Here is a 10753-nt window from a genome sequence, read left to right on the forward strand (position 1 = left end):
TCCACAACGATTTTCTGCCTTTGGCAAAATCACAGAAGGCTTGAATCTCCATAGAGAGAAAAATTTTAGTGCCTCAATCCGATAGATATCATTTCTAATTCAATCTCTTTTACAAGTTCGACATTAATTTAATGTTATTTCACCAACAACGATTATCTCTTATAAAGTGAAATCAATTGTTCAAATCTCTCACTCCCTTGCCTAATAGTTCTCTAAATAGACCTATCAGCAGCGATCCTCAATACATCACATCAAAAATTGCAAACACCATCAAACATGATAGATTTCAAGCAAAAGAAAAAAGGGTTAATTACATTTTTATATTTAGGTTTTCACGACTTTATTTTTTTTTACTAAGGTTTCAATTCGTATTACAGATGATATTTATCTTATCGATAAATATCGTTTTAGTACCTCCATTTCCATTTCGTCCGTCAAACTAACGTACTGACACGTGTCCTAACAAAAACATGTCACATGGCCCGGCCACCCCATTTTGGCCTAGGGCCCTGGGCCGAAACCACTCCCATGGCCTCAGGAGATGGCTTAGCCACCAAGCCACCCCCATGGTCATTGGGGGTAGTTTCGGCTACCTTTTTGTAGGGGTGAAAATGCGGTTGTGGTTAGCAGTTAGTGGCTAAAATTGCTAATCACAACCGCCTAGGCAATTAATAAATTTTATTAACCGCTTAGGCAGTTAATCGCCTGGTTAGCGGTTACCGAATAAATAACCGCCTTGCTTTCAACAAAGCCTGTTACGGCTGTAAATGAGCCGAACTTGAGCGAGCCACCTTTGCTCAAACTCAGCTTGCTTAATTTTTTCTTGAGCTCGAGCCGAACTCAAGATGGGTATTAAAAATTGGGCTCGAGCTCGACTCGCCAAGAAAAAACCTTGTGTGAGCTCGAGCTTAGCTAAAAATTGAGCTGAGTGTGTTATTGAGCCACTGGCTCGCTCGACTCAATTTTTTGTTTTTTATTCCAGTCGTTGGGCTTAGCTAAGTCAATTAGCTAAGAATCAAGGGCATTTTTGTGATTCTCCACGCATTTCCCACGAACAAAGGGGCGTTCAATTTATAGATATTTGAAGGAGTCGTCTTCGTAGCTTTTCTCTATGTGGGACAAACATGTTTTTAACAAAGCATCATAACCTCCCTCCAGTGCAATTCCACCCTCCAAAACCCATAGCATAGGAATTCTCCAAGGCTTGATGAAACAACATTACTGGAAATTATAATTGCTTATTATTTGATGGAGTTTGATTTAACTCAAGCCCAGCAGCACCGCTGGGTTAGAACGTCAGTGTCCCTTTTGGAGGTTCCAATGTTATCACATCAGCAGAAATGCAGAATCTTTATTTCTTGGTTGTGTGTTTAAATGATGGGGATGAAAGTACCAAGGAAATGAGGTCGAAAGTGAAGAAATCTGAGGTGGGTTTTGGAGAAATTAAACAGAGGAAGGAAGAGAGGAACAAGAACAAGGTGAATAGGTAGGAGAAAGAACTCTTCACAGAAAGTGCATTCGTTGAACACAAGTTCACAAGGAAAAGAATATATATATATAACAGTGACAATTATAATTTTTCTAAACAGAAAATTCCTAATAGATAGAAACTAAAATGTAGGGGGTGAAAAGGCGGTTTTAAAGTATGTTTGTGGCTGGAATTCATATCAAAACTGTATAAAGTATGTTACGCGATGTGAGCACTGTTGATGACAAAACGAGATTTTGGAATTAAAGCATGTTATGTGTAGTCATTGTTAGGTAGTGGGTTTGTTATGAAGTATTATCAATTAGGTTATTTAGTTCATTAATGTTTTATAGTTGTTTTATTATTTTAATATTGTTGTGTGTGTAGGACTCTTATGTTATGTCTATCTCTTTTATCTTGTTATTTGTTATTTGGGTAGGATTAGATTTTTCTATTTGAGTAGGATTAGATTTATCTATTTTAAATGGAAGTCCTATCTCATGTGGGACTCTATTTTTTATTGTCTTTAAATACTGCATTATTTATGAATAAGGAAAATCAATTAAGTAAATTATTCAAACCTTGTGTTTGTGGAAGTTTGAAAGCTTTTCTAATTGCTCTACCAAAGGAGGTCTACGATTCCTCGAAAATCCTACCGCTAGAATTGTTTTCTTCTTGATTTCCCCACAATTGGGAGGTTAAGGAAGAACAATCCTGGTAAATTTCCAGTTCATAAACCTGTTACGCGTTCAGATTCTCGAGCACATAACCAGGCGACCCACATGAATTTCGATTCTTGCCCCCAATTTTACTCTCTCATAGGTCTCAAGAGGAGCACTAGAGCAGAGAGCATCTCAACTTGAAGGGGAGTTTCAGTTTTAATTGGAGGGGAGAAGAGGCGAGAGAAAGTGGCGAGGGAGAAAGGAAGAGAGAGAGAGAGAGTGATGAGAGGAGGAGATCGATACCTCGACATTTTTCGTCCTGAAATTTGAAGCTTGGTGTCATTCTTGCAGAGAAAGAAGCAAGCAGTGGTTGATTAAATAAAATAAAATAAAATAAAATAAGAAGGAAGTAGGGGTGTGGTTATTATTTATATATATATATATATATATATATATATATAAGGCCATATCTAGAGTTTCAAATTGCGGATTAGAGCAAATTTTGCAGCGTTGAAAAGCTAACTCAAAGATTTACAAAGTCATGTTTCACGAGATTTTGCTAATTCCGAAGTTTATTACGTCAAAAGAGCTTCTGTTCACGGGCCGTTTGCAAGACATCCAAATGGAGTAAGTCCTCGTCCGAACGGACGTGCGCTCGAGCGCACATATCATGGGCTCGAGCACACTCGGGTTTCCAAGGCGCGCAGGGACTCGAAATCCACCTGGAAAAGGGTTTTCAGTCTCCCACTTGAATTGAGGGACTGACCTACGATTTTTCAGGGATTCCTAGGGCTTCTAGGACTTGTTTTCTCCCTATAAATAGGCCTTAAATTTCAAGAGAAATGTGTGCTTAGTTTTAGACATAAATTATCTTCTTGGAGGTTTGACAAGTTGATGATGAGAAGATCATGACAGGAGGCCATCCCAGTGCCAGGATGAGCTGCTAAATTCGTAATAGGGTATTGATGTAGCTATTTCCAAGTAATAATTGTTTAATTGTATTTTAATTTGGGTTTTTCTATATTATGCATAATGGTTGTATAACTGTGAGAATTGATCTTAATGTTTATATTCAATCATTATGAATTTTTTGTCTTAAAAAGTCTTTTATATTGATTGAACTCAATCCTTCATATTTTTCTGTGATTATATGAATGATTGTTATACAACAGTTTTAATTGATACATGATCAAGAGGGTTAGGTCATGTTTAGGAAAGACGAATTATACTACACCCTAATTTAGTGTAATTTAGGTAGACAATTCGAACAAATCGAAGATGGGTTATACTATCCCCTTGATTGTGTGTAGCCTATTAAGAAATTAGATAGTCCATACCTAAGAAAGACAGATCATACCTCATCTTGGTGGTGAGGTGGACGGTCCGTGCCAACCGAAGGTGTATTATACTTATTTCTTAAATGATGGTATTTTCTTGACTACTCGAGTGAGACGAGCCCTATATCATGCATAATATGATTTTTCCTTATTAATTTATGATTGACCATTGTTATGCGACTAGTGGTGAAATCAATCCCCTATTCTATCTCTCATCATTTTTTATCTTTATTTTTACTTTTATGTATTTATTTTTAGAAAACAAACTCAAAACAATCTCTTTTAAATTGAGTTATATTAAATCTTAAAAAGCTTGATAACAACACCTAGGCAGTCCTTGAGGTTCGACACCATCAATATAGCTCTATCTTACAATGATTTGTCCTATTGCGAGTGGTAATTTTATTATTGATATATTTTTGCTTTAAAAAGACCGCATCAGTGGCCGAGCCACCTTCAAGGACGAAACCACCCACTTTGTGGCTATTAGGGGTGGTTCAGCCACCTCATTGAGGGGATCAATTATGACAATGTCCCTTCTAAACTGCTAAAGATTGACAATGCCGCCCCAAAGCCTGCAAAAAGACAAAACTACCCTAAATTTTTTCTAATAAGACCAAAAAAAAAGAAAAAGAAAAAAAGAGTTTTGTGCGGACATTATCAACGGGATGATAGTTTAAAGAGAGTATGTAAAATTTAATTTTTCCTATATTTTAATATCGGATGCTTTTGAAAGGTATAACTTACAACAAAGTGCCAGCTTGAGAGGATTGGCTTTCAATATTAAAGTCTAGTCTTAAGATTGGGATCTGGCTTCTGTGCGGATAGAGGGTTAGCAAAGACGCAACTTAACTTTTTCACTCCTTCGATTTCTAGTTCTTCTTGTTGATAATTTTTTTTTTTTTTTTTTTTTCCAAAACAAGTCTGCCCCTCTCAAAACTCTTCTTCCCATGAATTAACCTATCCGGTATTTGACAAAGATCTTCCTATCAATAAATGGGATTTAATGTTTGATATAGGCGACAGGATCTCTCTCAAAAATGTTTTTTTTTTTCCAGGTAATTAACCTTTTCCCCATTAACTATCACGCTTTGTCAATATACTCTCATGAAGTACCACGCTTACTACCCGACCACATTAAACTATCATTTACTTTCCAAAACCCCCTTTCGTCAGTCAACCTCGTTAAATCGAAAGAAATATTCTCTTTTAGACTTTAAATCTCATTAAAAAATAAAAATACTCCCAAATAAAAAATTAAAACAAAAAATGTAAATATATAAAACTTATAAATTAATTAATTATTTTTTTTTAAAAAAAATTGGGGGTGGTTGCTGGTTGGCAGCCACCACCCTTGGGGGAGGGAGTGCCCAACGAGCCAACCCCAGAGGTGGCTGGACCCACGGGGGTGGCGCGCGGCCACCCCCGGCCACCCTGGGGTGACTTGTAAGTTGGTGCTTTTTTGAAAAGGCGAAATTTTAAATGCTAAACTACAATTTTAAAGGCCAAATTGTGATTTTATGAAACACTTAATTGTGTTTTTAAAAATTACGTTTTTAAATCACACATTTTAAAGTCCTTATTTTTAAATTGCACTTTTTAAAATCATAAACCCAAACATACCCTAATTAAAAGGGTTTGAATGCCATCAAAACACAAGTTAAATCGTAAAAAAAAATCAACAAATCATATATAGAAATAAGGAATAGAAAACATTGAAGTAGGTGAAAGGGAAGGAGGATGGTGAGAAGAAGAATGAGTGGAGGAAAGGCAAATGAGGAGGAGCTTTCTGAGTATGTCATTACCTTTTGCCTTATATGTGTGAAACCAACGGCATCTTTCACGTTGCTTCTTTCTTTCGTTTTTTTTGTGTGCATTCTTGATTGATTGTTATTATTTAGATCCAAACATAATAGTAACTTAAGAATTTGGGTTGCAACTACTTCATGTTGGTTTTAGCGTTTCAGTAATACTTAAGCGGTAACCAAAAATCAAGCATAATCTCGGTGGTCAAGCTTATAGCATTCCTAATGAACTCTCCATTTATATCTTTTCCTTCAAAGTTGTAGAAAACTCAAAAAAAGCTATTTATCAAGCTCTCTTCTCTTTCCCCATTTTAGGTTTTGTAATATCAAGAGACAAAATATTTCACTAGTTATTATTTGAGAATTTTTTATATGTCCTCTCTCTCATTCTTTGATAGGGATAAAGTTATGATTAGATAGGATAATAGTTGAATTGAAATGCAATTCCAATTCATTAGGATTAGATTATTTAAATTAATATTAATTTATTTAATATTAAGATTAGGTTATTAGCATTAGAGTTTATTTGAATTTGAATAGTAGAACTTTAGGCGTTATCACTTTAAGTTTTATCTACTTGTATTTCTATTTAAAAACCATTTGGTTATTAATGAGAATCAGAGAGCAAATTAGTCGTATGTATGTCTTTGTGGTTTGTATCTAGCCCCAATCAGACTCACTTGCGGCTTGTCTTCAGCCATAATTGGAGTTCATTATTAATACCATTTCCATTCTCATTTCTACATTCATCCACTATTCATCCCTTTCATAAAAAATTAACTATCAGTCTCCCTCTCTCTCACCTTCAGTCCTCTCCACCTCTCTCTCAAAGGCGTGCATGAACACATGGGTCTGTGACCCTCCGGCCCTCTTGTAATACCTCAGACATAATTTAAGATTAAGTACACTTTAATTATGATTTAAGGATGCTAAGGTTGATTCTCATTTGGAAAAGTGTCAGACCTTGGACTTTTTAGAGATTTTACTATTTCACCGAATGTTCGAAGTAGGATGACAAACATTTGAGTTAAACAATAGTACTGAACGTTCGACCATGGACCACCCGAACAATCGGCCTACAACCCTAGAATCGATAGGGAATAGTACACCGAACATTTGAGCTCAGTACTGAACGTTCGACCATGGATCACCAAACGTTTGATTGTCTGCATTGAGAAAGCAGCATCCTCAGCTTTTCCAACCCGATAAATACGCCACCCCCTTCGCCCTTTCAAGATATTTTGGTTCCTTCCAGTCAGTTTGTTCCTACAGTGAGAGAGAGTTTGTGTGATTTGGAGAGAGAATGAGCTATGTTGGTGCTTTGTTCTTCAAATGAGGTAACTTTCTTAGTCTAACTCGTGTCATTAGTTGTTGTTATCATATTTAGTTTGTTTTCATAAGCATAGCTTGTAGGTTTTAGTATCTAGATGATTTTATTTATTGGCTTTAATATTAGATAAACGATGGATTAGTGGATTAATGATGTTGGACATAGTTTTTTTTTTCTGCATAGATGCATTATTGTGATTTATGATTTTGTTAGGGATCATGTTAAGACCTTAAGACTTGCCTAGAAGTGGTTTTGTTGGTTGTAGGTTCGGAATGGGTTTTCTACCAAACATCAAACGTTCGGTGGTTAGACAGAAAATTTGTTTTGAGCATGTTTAGGTCTAGGATTTGTTTTAGGTCGGGACTAGAATTAATGATAGGTATTTTCTTAGATTTCGAGGTTGTGGAGCCTCAAGAAGATTTTATGGAGGAGCCTTACGACACAAGTGACTACAAACTCACATGAATACTTATTGTTACTTTTCCCGCATAGCATGATTATTTTATGTATACTAAACATGCATCTTTACAACTCTCAGTAAATACATTTTAGATTAATGTGAACTCTATTTTGTGAAAATGTATGTTGACTAAGCAAGATAATGAAAATGGTGAGATTTGTGAGAGCATGCATGTAAAAGATAGACAAGATCTATTGCATCGTATAACATGATACATCGGTACGTACGGATAACGGCCATAGGCTTACTATATAAGTTAACTCTATGGTCAAATGTGTGTGTGCTTATATGGGCATTGGATTTAATGGTTGTTTGTGATCGGCGTATCCATGTTTGATTGGCAGGTCACTATAGGACGTACATTATTAATAGCGTGGACCACCCGAGGCCGGACTCGGTTGGGCTACTATTGTTATAAATGGTAGAGTGCAATATTTGGGGCACCGGTATTGTATTATAAGTCATTTAGGATAGCGTCAACCCTGTTGAGAATGTGTATATCTTAGGTAGACCATATGGAGTTGAATTATGACATGTATTATAGGTCATTTGGGATAATGCCAACCCTGCTGAGAATTGGTAATATCTCTCGTAGACCATATGGAGTTGAACTATGGCATGATTCTCATATTACCGCATGTACTATATCTATATTGCTTCTATAATAAACTGTGACCTTATAATGCTGCATGTGATTTATAAACAACTGAATTCACTATGTAATGATGTGTTCGTCATGTGCATTTATACTCACTAAATCGTTGGACTTACTCTTGTACCCTTTCCACCTATATGTATATTTGTACTGTTATAAATAATTTAGCAGAAGATGGACACCGGAAAACATTTGGTTATTGTGAATGACTTGATCTAGTTGACGCTTGGGGACTTATTGCGAGATTAGGCAGTTGCTCATGGTAATTAGTACTTTTGGGTGATATTGTAGACTGAAGATTTTTTAGGTATGCTTGTATATTAAGGTATAATATGAATCCCTTATAACGATGATATGTATAGTATGATTTCAGTTAATGAGATGATTCTTAGTAGATGCTCTAGTTGTAATGATTAATGTTGATAGAATCATAATATTTTCACTGCTTAGCATTCTCTTTTTAAGGAGTAGAGATCTCTAAGTCGTATTTATTGTGGAATGGGATTGGGAGGTGAATCGTGAAGTTAATTAATTACTCGGGGCGTTATACCTCTTGCTCCTCACCAAGATGCTCGCCATGAATATTTTCGACATCCTTTCGAGGGCCTTGGGGACGTACCCATGTGGCCCGTCGATGAGAATCGCTCCCAACGGGGACCTTGGGATTTTGTTCCTTGAGTGAGTTCCAGCATGTCAGAGACTTTGGTGGAGTACGATGTGCTTCAATCCTCACGTGGGACTGTTCAAACATGGATACTAAGAACTCGTTCTCATCCAAGTAGACCGTGCGGGCGTTGAAGTTGAGCACGTGCTAGAGGAGGGACTCATAGGTGACACCGAAGACAACAAAGTTGCACTTGGGAGAGCAATGGAAGAGAGCAGCGGATATGGAGGACTGGAGGAGAATGAAAAAAGAATAGTGAACTATAGTAGAGAAAAATGCATAAAGTTTAATGTTTGGTTCCTTTGAAAAGTGACTCTCCAAAATAGAAAAAATAAAATTCTCTTCAAATTTAGCTAAAGTTTGAGGAGCTCACTAGGAATGTTCTTACATATTCTATTTTAGTACATAGGTAGTCTTGTCTCCTCCTGGATTGTCAAAGACTAGCCAACCACCTTGGCCCAATCTTGATTTGTTTTTGGAACTATTTTTCTATCAAGAATACAAATTATCAATTTAAAAGTTACAACATCAACGACACGATTTCTTCTTTGATAATTTCTTATCAATCAAGCAGAGGATTTACAAAAAAAAAAAAAAAAAAAACTCTTGCATAAAATAATTAAGGAGAAACTTCACTTTATACCCCTTAACTATCGTGCGTTTTGAGAAGACCTTTCCAAAATTTCAAAAACTCTCAATTTAACTCACTGAACTTTCAATTTGATTCAATTGACCCTCCCTCCGTCAGATTTTAGGCGTTAAAAGTGAAAAATGACCTTTATATCCCTTGCTTTTTAAAAAAATTTCAAAATTACCCTTAATTTCAAATAAAAAATAATAATAAAGTTATTAATTTTTTTTTTTTGGACCACATTGGGTCACCTTGTAACCTAGGTGGATCTCGGCTAGAGACCTATGTTGGGTCACGGCCAGACCCGAGTGGGTATCCTGACACACTTTGGGTCGCGGCAATGACCTGTGTGGGTCAGGCCGCGACCTAGCGGTTAGCGAACCCATGTCGGGTTGCGGCTAGACCCAGCCATGGCTTTAGTGACCTATTGTGGGTCTTTGGCCGAGACACAGCGTGGGTCACGGGCGTGGGTTTGGCCTGACCCAACGTGGGTCACAGCTTGACCCACGGGTCATAAGGTTGGGACCCTTTTTTTTTTTTTTTTGTTCTTTATTCTTAAAAAAAAGTAAAAATCGAAGCGTATTTTGGTCTTTTTAGGCATTTACGTTAGGGGTTAACGGCTGAATCTGATGGAGGGGGGTCAATTGAATCAAATTGAACGTTCAGGGGGTTCAATTGAGAATTTTTGAAATTTGGGGGATCTTCTCAAAATGTACGGTAGTTTAGAGGTCTAAAGAGAAGTTTCTCTAATAATTAAATAAAAAAGAAACATGAAGATATTTGAGCCTTGACTAGTAGGTAAAGATTGATCTAAACTTAGGGATAAGTCACAATCTCCAGTCTTTAGTACAATCACAATCTTCACTGTCAAGGTATACCAAACTACTTAAGTAAACAAAAGAAAGACATAAGCTTCATAATAGAATTTACTTGAGAAAAAATTGAACCTATTCCAACTATCATTAGAATTTTCTGAAAAAAGTGATTTTTGTCAAAACCAAAAACAACCTTCAGATGGTACTATACAGTTAGTCACAATAACATTAAGTCCTTAAAAAAAAAAAAAAAAACATTAAGTGCAAACATTGTTTCACAAATTATCATAATTCAATTAAATGGATTGGTTGTTAAAGCTATCTTATGGGCAGATAAATTGATTAAGCATTGTCTTGTGCTATACTAAAGATTGAGGAAAGCCTCTGGCTTGATATTCTTTCAAAATTCTGCAACTGTCACAACTCTCACACGTCTCTTTCTAAGCGATTTCATCAACCGAACAATAATTGGAACCAACACCCAACACAGGAAGATTTGATCATTACTTCGCAGGAACAATTAATTATTGCTAAAATCCACTTGATCATTATAGTATTCTGAATTTTAAATTATAGTACCCAAAATTGAATATTAGGCAAACCCAGTATTATCAAGTAACATATTTCTTTCTGTTAGTTCTTGTAGTTTGGCGAATTTAGTGATAAAAAGGAAGTTTGAAAGCACCAAGTTCCAGTGGCCAAGGCTGTCCGGACAACTAGATAGCCTATCCAGACAACAATTCCAGCAACCAGCATTCACTGTCAAGGCTGTCTGGACAACAATTCCAAAAACTCAGATTTGAGTTCTTCGCAAGTTGCTGTTCGGACATGCACTTACCCTGTCCGAACACCCCCTACGTTTTATGCCCAAAACCTGTTTTTAAGTGGGCCCAGGTCTAAGGTTTTGTAGAAGTTATAAATACATA

This window comes from Corylus avellana, chromosome ca9, assembly GCF_901000735.1.
Source record: "Corylus avellana chromosome ca9, CavTom2PMs-1.0".
NCBI classification, from domain to species: Eukaryota; Viridiplantae; Streptophyta; class Magnoliopsida; order Fagales; family Betulaceae; genus Corylus; species Corylus avellana.